Source organism: Ptiloglossa arizonensis, chromosome 13, assembly GCF_051014685.1.
Source record: "Ptiloglossa arizonensis isolate GNS036 chromosome 13, iyPtiAriz1_principal, whole genome shotgun sequence".
NCBI lineage: Eukaryota > Metazoa > Arthropoda > Insecta > Hymenoptera > Colletidae > Ptiloglossa > Ptiloglossa arizonensis.
In genome coordinates, this window is record NC_135060.1 from 4,561,849 (window position 1) to 4,571,850 (window position 10,002).

General features: G+C 43.3%; 1 protein-coding gene across 1 annotated transcript in view; it reads right to left on the reverse strand.

Moving 5' to 3' along the window:
- LOC143154153 (uncharacterized) overlaps window positions 1-9,466 on the reverse strand; it is a 74,756-nt gene extending 65,290 nt beyond the window's left edge. Inside the window, exon 1 of the mRNA XM_076326027.1 lies at window positions 8,756-9,466. The gene's annotated coding sequence lies outside the window, so the exon portion shown is untranslated. The remainder of the gene's footprint in view (window positions 1-8,755) is intronic.
- Between the last annotated feature and the right edge of the window lie 536 nt (window positions 9,467-10,002).

Genomic DNA, 10,002 nt, shown 5'->3' on the forward strand with positions numbered 1-10,002 from the left:
CGTTGCGTCGAAAATCCGACTACACTTTGTTTGTCGATAAAAGTAAATTTCTGTCATATCGAGCTCATGATCGAATAATAGTTTCGAACGACAGTGTATACGACATTGGTCTCTCACCAGAATCGGCGCGTCACACATTGCGATGCGTGATAACTAATGTGTTAACGATGTCAACATTGCATATAGTAAATTGATAGAACGACTATTTGAATCGGATGATAAATGTTGCGTCAAGCCCAGATTTCTCGAAGCAGTGTAGATTGTGCTGTACCAAAGTCCAAGACGAAACCTAAAAAATCATTATTTCCTTTGGACATGTCTCTGTATACTCTAATAATAATTATCGAGTACAATTGAAGAGAATGCAGTGAAGATTTTTTTTAGAATTTCTGCGCCCATATTACATAATAATATGCGCTGCTTGGTCTTGTCGCAGTGTTTTGCATAGATTGCAATAATCAACGCGTCACGTGTCAGCTTAATCTTCTGTGTCTAATTGATAAATTGTTCTAAGGTACTTTACTCGGCGAGACTCGACGACAACTGTCTCGGGTAACGCAGTTGTTATCCGCCTGGTTAACTTAAATAGTTTTAGACTCGGTTAACTTCGAAACAAGACTGGTCTCAATGGTTTCAAATAATAAAATCGTACATTCGAATTGGGTAGGGTCGATTCGTACATTTTTGCAAACTATTGGGTATAAAGTGATTCCAAATAGTGCACAGGAAACGAGTAAACGATGTAAGAAGTACGATGTTTCTTCGAAAAGTGACTTTGCGAAAATGGTGGAAAAATGAAGGTACTTTACCCTCTTCGGGGTTACCGGTACACATCTGCGCGTATAGTGTTTATTTTGGATATAAAATAGTAAATAAATATTCCAAAATAATATGAAATATCATATATAATATTATATCCGAAAGATATACCAAAATAATTACGAAAACTAATTGATCGATAACACGAAAGTAATATCGATTGGTGAAATGAATCCGCGATATATTAATTTACACGAAAATAATCAGGAAATTGATCCACGATATGTTCATTAATATCGAACTGCTCGGGAAATTATCTACGATACATTCGCTCACATTGAACCGATCAGAAAATTGATCTACGATATATTCATCTACATTGAACCAATCGGGAAATTAATCCGCGATAGATACATTTACATTAAAGTAATCGCGAGATCAATCGGCGCTGCATCAATGTACATTAAGATAATCGTGGACTCGATCTGCGTTATTAAAAAAATGTCCTTCCCCTGCAATCCCATTAGATCCGCGACGAAACGGAGCTACACGCGAGCGTCAAGTTAAAGTAAAGAAATAATACTCGGCGCGTTCAAGTGCGCGCACGAAGGGGTTAAAAGGACGGTATCGATGTGTAATCGAATCGGTCCCGATCGCTGTGAACAAACCGGCCAGAAATCTCATCTACGAATGATCGTCCGCTCTGAAAACCGGTAGACGGTCGAACCGTTCTGCCCGTAGATGTGACATTTAAATAATCGTTTCGCGCGTCCCGAAGACCCGACCGGGCCCCGTAATCATCGTGCCTTCGCCTTAAACAATCTCCTGTTCCTCAGGTGCGTATATACGAGACACGGAGGATGCAATCAATCCTCGTTTATACGCACGCTTCAGCAGCTGGAATCCAGCATCGTTTTAAGAAAGCTATCATAAATTATTCCGGGCTCGGACGTGTCCCATATGGCATCATAAGTTTCCAGCGGCAGCCATCGGCGTGGCAATGGACACCACCACGCAACGCGGCTTAGCGACTCGTTCGCAAGTCGCCGCGACGCTGCAATAATGACCGTTTACCCACGCGCCGGAATTAGAATATATCCGGCCGATAATTTATGGAAGAATTATGCGCCAGTACGTCGGGTTTATTATGTGTGTCAAGAAGACAAGGGAACGAGGATACGGATTCTCGTTTATCGTGGATCGATGGCGCCGGTTTCTCTCCTCGTCGAGGCGCACGCGCGCGATCTGTCCCGCGACGATAACAATGCGCGATAGAACAAACAACGGAAGAAAATCTAGCAACGGGATTAGTTACTTTCTTTCTTTTTTATTATCTTTTTCTTTTTTTCGAATTTTTCTTTATTCCAGCGCGTCCCGGAGCGACTCGTTCGCGCGACAGCGAATTATAATAAAGAAAAAGAGAGACACATACGTATAATTAGGGTCGTTTGCAGATTATATCTTACCGGTTCGCGTACAACCGATTTAAAGAGGGGCTCGAGTTAGTTGCACGAAACCGGGCATTTCGATTTCCCTTAAAGACCGAGAATATTTTTCCCCCCCCTCTTAAATCGACTATGTATCGAAACGGCGATTAACCGCGCGCGTTATTATTATTTCCTCAAGTTTTACCGGAATCAAGGGCATAATGACCGGTTGTAAAATTTAACAAGCACCTTATAAAGCACACTCGTCGACGCGAGCGTTCCTCGTGCTACGTAAAATTGCAATCTGGTATCGTCTTTCGTACTGTTGGTATCTTGCACCCGTATATAGGGTACACATAAACCGTCGGTTTACAGTTTGGAGATCGATAGTAGAAGTTGTTTCCAGCAACGAAAATACCTCGGTTAATGTGTCTCTGGAAACTAATAGGTTCCGAGATTCTCGGCTTTTTAATTCACGAGACTCTTTGCATACGAGTCACGTGAAATGACTGACGTATCAAGGTAATTGAGACAACGTTCGAATTTTAAATACCGAACTTAACGATCGAAACGAATACGTCGCTCGGACCATTTTTACGGAAAGTTAATCCTTATAATCGTACGGATTTAATTATCGTACGTACACGTTAATGTACGCTGTAATATTCCATTCTTAAAATTAAAAATCGAGAACCAAATATCGATCGTGAACAGTATTCCAGCTCGATTAAATAATTTTAGTTTCGATCGTGACTTATTTCTGCAACGTTCGCGTATTGTTACGATTATGCACTTTCAACTTGTACATTCTAATCTGCAATTCGTTTCGTGCACTTGTACGCTTTCGAATTTATCGTTCGCAGAAAATATATTTTTTTGGACAATACTTATTTACTTGTCACGTTAATTCTCGTATAATTTTTTTCCATTTTTTAATCTCAGTTATTTCTCAATTCTAGTTTATACTCCGACTGATCGATTATAGGGTAAATTATTTTTATTAGCCGGACAAGGCGTAAATCCTACATTTCGAAACACGATACATCGAAAGCTTAGCATACGAATATAAAGTGTACGATATTGATTGAAAAGACTCGTAGAAACGTGTATGCAAACGAACGGCCATTATTTTGTACATTTGCTATAAAATAGAAACTGTGCTGCATCGTACGCGGAGCTGTTAAATTCTAAATTAACGAATCGAATATCTATGAAACACGGTAGTTTATTTTATTCATCTAACGTGTTTATCACGCAAGTATGAGAATACAGATAGCGGAATGTAAAACGAATAAAACAATTGGATGAAAAAGTACGCAAATGCGTAAGAGGCGAGCTGCAGCCACAATACTATTATTAAATCCTAACCTCAATTCCTCCTAACCTGACCTCTTCCGGGGATATGCTGTGACTTTTCCGTGTGGTTTAACACCTCCGAGGACACCATCGCACAGACACGCGCGTTTAGTTTTCAAATTACATTAAATCCCGTAACACATAAATAACCGCTAAAATTGCGAATAAATATTCACGATTGATACGACAACACCGACCCAAGATCAACAATTACGCATCGACATTCGTTTCAATTTTTCAAACGAAATAATTACCCCCTCGAAGACGTTAACGAGTCCGAGCAGTACTAACTTGTACCAGTTGCGTTCTACGCCCCGTATTACGAAAAACCCGCAAGAAGAAAGAAAAGAAACGTTGGAAAAAGGTGGTACAAAAATGGGTGCGAAAGATCGTGTCGGGAATACCATTTAACGCGACAAAAATGCAGTTTTATGTTTCTGGATCGACGGTAAAAGAAACGAGACGAAAGAAAGAAAGAACAAAAAAAAAGAAAAGAAAAAGGAAAAAAAAAAGAAGCACAGTCGCCCCGATTTCATCGATCGCGATAAGCGACCCAAAAAGTCCCAAGGCTGCGCGGGACACTTGGCAGTGATCGCAAGGTTGCGCGAGGTGCTTCGGTTTCTTTCCTTCAAAATGACTTCATCCACGGACGATTCCAAGGATTTCGTTGAAGGAAGGAAACAAAAAGCAGGTAGCAATCACGTAGTGGAATGCACGGGAAGGTCGAAATAATAGCCGCCGCGCTGCGACGAGTTGCGCTGATACGAGGAGCGTAGGTAAAGCTCTCTCGGTCCCGCTCGATGAACCCGCGCGCGAGATATCCTCCCGGGCCCGTCCATGCTGACTAATAACACGATTCTGTATCGCGTTAAATTCCTACGGGTTATTTCTGCCGGTTTATGGGACCCCTTCCGGGGATATCGCGATAGCTTCGCGATTAATTGCCGCTCGTTCCCCCGTGCGGGAAACCTGGAAGTAAATAATCCCGATCTTGACCTTTCGATGAGCCTGGAATTTCTTTGTGACTTTCCGTCTCGTTAAATAAACGAAAACGAAAACGACGGGACCGCGCGTTTCTCCTTTTCAATTAGACCCGAAGACGAATCGGAACTTGGTCACGCGTACACCGTGCCGAGGATTTTCTTAACGCTGAAATATGTACCCTTGTACCCCGCTGCGAGTGTCTTGAAATCGGGAACGGGGAAAGTTTTCAACGAGTTGTTTCTTCTTTTCTTTTTTTAAATAAAATTCTAGTAACTTCGGTTGCCTCGTTATCGCGATATCTGCGATCGGTGACGTTAATCTATTCGCATCTTCGCTCTAAATGTGAAGCTCGCTCGCACCGTTCCACGATTAATGATAAACCGATCGCTAAAAGTTATTTCGTGTTTACTCGCTTCACCGTCCTTTCGATGTTAAGTTGTCCATGTATCGCTCGACTATAACGATATACATAGACAACTGAAAGTAATTGTGCGCGGATTGTTCTGTTTAACGATACAAATGGATTAATAACGCGATGTATAGAAGTTCGTTAGATCTTCCAGAACGTATGAATTTCAAATTCACAATAAACGTCGAACTCAACGCGTCATCGGGAACTCGAGCCAAGATCGGATCAACGCTCGCATCCTTGGTCCAAGTACAACGAATTAAAAATACTCGAAGCGATTAACAATTTTGTAGCAATGAATGACCAAAATGGCGATTACCTTGCGTAGTTGGTTCACGAATTAGAGATTTCTTTGCGCTTCGTTTAAAAATTTGTAGCTACGAATACTCCATCGCGATCTTAAAATTATTCTTTCGATCCTGCTGAAACGCATACAACACCGTTCAATTTTTCCCTAACAGAGAAAACTCGAGAAAAGTGTCTTCCCAAGTACAACTCGGGAACAGTTAATTGTCGCATCTGTGCTTACCGATACTATTTTATTCACCTCGTGGTAATAAATACAACACGAGCGTCAAACGGTGAATTTTCACAGGAAAGAACTCGCATCGAAGTATTCCAACTTTTTCCAATAATTCGTACCAAAGTAGAAACTTTCTTACATTCCCTGCCGCGTTGCGTCCAACAGCAATTAGTTTTTTCAACGCAGATCTTTGGTATCTTTTAAATCGTAGCAATACCACGCGATGTACGATAATTATTATCGTTCGAGCGTAATAACTCAATTTTACGATAGGAACAGGAACATCGGGACTCGAACCGTGCTCTTGGTAGACGTAAAAGCTGTCTTTTAGAAAGTCGCGAAATATGTACCTCGTATGTCTAATAAAACTGGCGAGGAGAAGACGGTAGTTCGTATAAAATTAGAGCATCGAAAGTGTTCATCCAAAGAGGCTGCAGAGATCAAGATAACGCCGGAGAAGAGATCATTATCTTCGTGCTCAACCCGGAGACCTCATCTTCAACGGGTGCAGCAGTTAGCAACACGATTTTACCTCGCGATCTTCTCCACCGATTTATCTGCTTAACTACGAACAACGTGGGGAAGATATCGCGATAACTTTGCAATTAACCGCGCTGTTTCACCAAGTTTTCGTCACGGGAATGAATCATCTCGATCTTGGCCATTCGACGAACCTGTTCGAGCTCTTTCCACGAGGATATGCAACGTTTTCACGGAAACGATGATCCGAATTCGGAGAAGAACAGCCAGGTTTCGTTATCTAACTAACGTTCGTTCGTTAAATCGTCGACGAGCTACTTGTCGTTCCTTTAATCGTTACCGCGATAAAATTAAACGCTCGTTTCCCTCGGGAAGATTGCAAACTTTTCTTCGTATTCGCGTCGCGTGTTTATGATCAAATTCAGTCGAGTGAATCGATCTTACGATCGACCACTCGGTGAACAATTTTGAAAATCGAGAAATCAAATATTATCAAGGTTCTCGATCACTTTGATAGGATCGATTGCAGATATTTGGAATCAATGCATCGTTTAAAATCTAATTTCTGAGATGTTTGCTGAATCGATCGATAAAATTTTGCGTCGATATTGGCTCCGCATCGAATTATTCGTTTATTTCCGTCTCGCGGTAAGAATGATCGCACCGATCGAGATAAGTACGCGATCTATCGATAAAACGCACATTAGTCGCGCACGATACACAATAAACGAAATTTATGGAAACGCTTTAAATACCAATTATCGATTCAAGAGGCTTGAAGTAGTTAATACACGTATAAATCTCTCGAGTGATAATCGAACTCGAGAATCCATTGATTAACCAACGAAGAGATGCTTGGAAACAGAGATCGAGCTCGATGAATACGTATACCGGGTGTTGCAAAATTAAACGAACAAATTACATCCGTGTGTACCGCGCGTACAAGAGTGGTTCGGTATTGTAAAAAGTATTTAAAGAATCAATCTCGATATCGAAGATTCTACAAACTTGGAGATCGATGCCGAAGAACAATTCAACGAACAAAACGATATACCATTTTATTTTCCAATTTATTTTTACGCGAGAGTTTATCAAATATCTACTACAACCTACCACAATTTATACTAATTTCGCGTACTCGTCGAACAACGACAACGCTCGCGCGCGTTCCCGATTCTTGGATTCTTATTATAATAAATATCCAACGACTTAACGTCAATCCGACTTCTTAATACGTATTATCGATCACTGAAAATCTCCGGTGCCTCCAATACCCTGTTAAATAAATACGTTGCGGCCGTAAGTACAAAGGCGTCGTTCCAACAACTAATAACTAAATAAATCACGATCGTTAAGAGGAATGATACGCGATTTCCCGAACGATGCCATGTTTTTGCGAGTACGCGCGAATTGCTACATTTGCACGGCTCGGTAATAGCCTTTTCCAGGGATCGTAAATTACGACAGCCATTATCATCATTCCGTTCACGATTATGAAAATATCTGACGCGGTCCCGATACTTAGGCGACCATTGTGCGTACCCCGCTTGATGACATAATAGCGCTCGCTGCATACGACCGAACGCCAGTTACAAATAATAAGAAATGTCTCTATTCGTCGCAAATCAACGACGCGATTTTTTTTCACCAGAACGAATCCTAGTTCGATTCGACGAAAAGTTGTTCGGATACTGCGAAAGGTTGCTCGAAACGTTACCCGAGTACACGGATGAGAAATATTTCTATCGAGGTAAAAATTACGAGCAACGAGCAACAGATAAACAACGTTAGACGTTAACGGTTGAATAAAAGTTAAAATTTGAATTACAATGCAGTTGTACCTCGTGTCGAAGGAATAAAAACTTATCCGAACATTGATTGCATCGAATAAACGTCGCGAACGAACAGCTCTATATTATTTTTATTTGTCGTTTATTATTCCGAAAATATTTCATCCATCTCTGCTCGAGTGATCGAGTACCCGGCTGGGATTCGAAGTAGACGAGTACGTGGATCACTTTACGCGAATTTAGAGCGCTCAAAGTACTCGAATACATCGGATACTCGATACGAATTTCAGTACTCGGTTCAATTTGGGAGTACAGCGAGTACTCGGTTCGAATTTCGAGTACTCGAATACACAATTGGAATCTCGAGCGCTTGTATATTCTATATGCTCGACTCGAATGTCCGGTACTCGAATACATCGAATTTTTGGTATTCAAGTATTTTCGGTACTCGTTTCAATTTTCGATTCGACGCGTACAAAGACTGAGAGCACTTTCTTCGAAGTTCGAGTACTCAAATATTCCGAGTACCGGAATCGAAATTCAAGTACTCGACCGTAAAACGATCGATAATAATCGTTACGATAAAATGTTTCGACGGTTGAGCGAAATTTGACTTTATATATCGTATACGCGGTATTTCGTCCACTTCGATGGGTCGATACAGTACGAGTACCGAATCGAGTACAATTCGTACGTTTCTGATTAACAACTTCTTCGACGGTGGTTGTTGACAGTTTCGAAGGAATAAGTATCGCGTAAGAGTACGAACGATGTCTCGAATCGCGAAGGGTACGAATGATGAATAAATAGTTTTACGAATATCGATAAGTGTCGTTGAAAATAGATACCGGTGAATAAACGGCAAAAGTATCCCCGTTCGAAATCGATCGTACGAACGTATCTGTCCAACAGCGTGCGCGAAAGTGGCGAGTTCCCTCGCGCGACAATACCGCCAACGATTCGAACACGTTCGTGAAAAATATGTACGAGCAAGTCGGCGTAACAAGGGAAGTATCGTTCGACTCACCATCGGATAGGAATCCATAACGGGCCTGGTCGAAGCGCTTTCCACTTTGTCAACGAACCGGCCCCTCGTCGCTTCTCGTGTCGTTAAGGCAGCCTCCTCGTGTCCGCGAATCGGCGCGTGCTCCGTGCGAGACCGCGGAAACTTCACGTCGTGGAAAGCCACGCGGCGGGCGCGTGCACACGCGTAAAGGTTAGACGTCAATTGGCACATACGTATCACACCTTCCGTCTACCGATCGTTCCTGTGGTCGCACGTCCCGCGGCCCGTGCGTGCGTTCACGCGAACGATCGAACAACGTCGCGTTTGAACTCGAACATTTCACCGTACGCCGGTACACGGGGGGGAGCTCACGGTTGCCTGTCACTGGCTACAATCGAATCGCATCTCCACCACGATGGACGAGCACACTGTGAGCGTCCTCGGTCGCATTCAAGTGTCACGCGGGCGACGAGTTCATCGAGTCACTTCACTGGTTCTCTCTCTACGGCGGAAACCGTTCGCAGTCTCTCGTCGTAAACGCGCCAACGGTCGCGTTACGTCGCGACGTCAGCCGATGGTCGAAACGTCGCGTCGGCCGGCGGTGGGCGGTCGCTGTAGCGCGCGTATTTTCGAAAAACCGAGCGCCGGCGCGCCGTCGCGATACGCGATAACAGACGAACGAGAGAGGACGAATCTCGAGCGACTAGGGAGACGCGCTAGGGAGACAAGTGAGACAGCCAGCCCGAGCGCGCGTTCGAACCGATGCATCGCGGCAGCGCGATTCGAGCGAACTATTCGTCCGCGTTCGTCCGGCTTCGGCCAACCTCGGCCCCCGTCGACGCTCCCGGTCTAGTGCGCGGGCGGCTCCGCCGAACGAACAGGGCACCGCTGATCGGGGGAGACAGCTCTGACGCTCATTCGGGTTTCTCTGTCAATGGAAGCGGCTTCGGTTCCGTATTTCGACGATTTTAAAGAGGCGGGACCGGGAACGATACTTGGATCGACCGGTTTCATCGGGACCACTGGCAGCACGAATGAATCGAGACCCATCGAGAAAAATTATCCTTATAAACATACGCGCCCGTAAAACTTGATTCTTCTTTTAAACGAAATTAATCGCTCGAGGAACCGGGTACATCCATCGACGTTTACGCGATTTCATTATCGTTGCGTTACGATTTTACGAGAATTTCATCTTTTCAACTTGAGACGACTCACGGTCGCTAATAAATGCACTAGAATTTCTCTAATTAAGAAAAGTTTCCTGG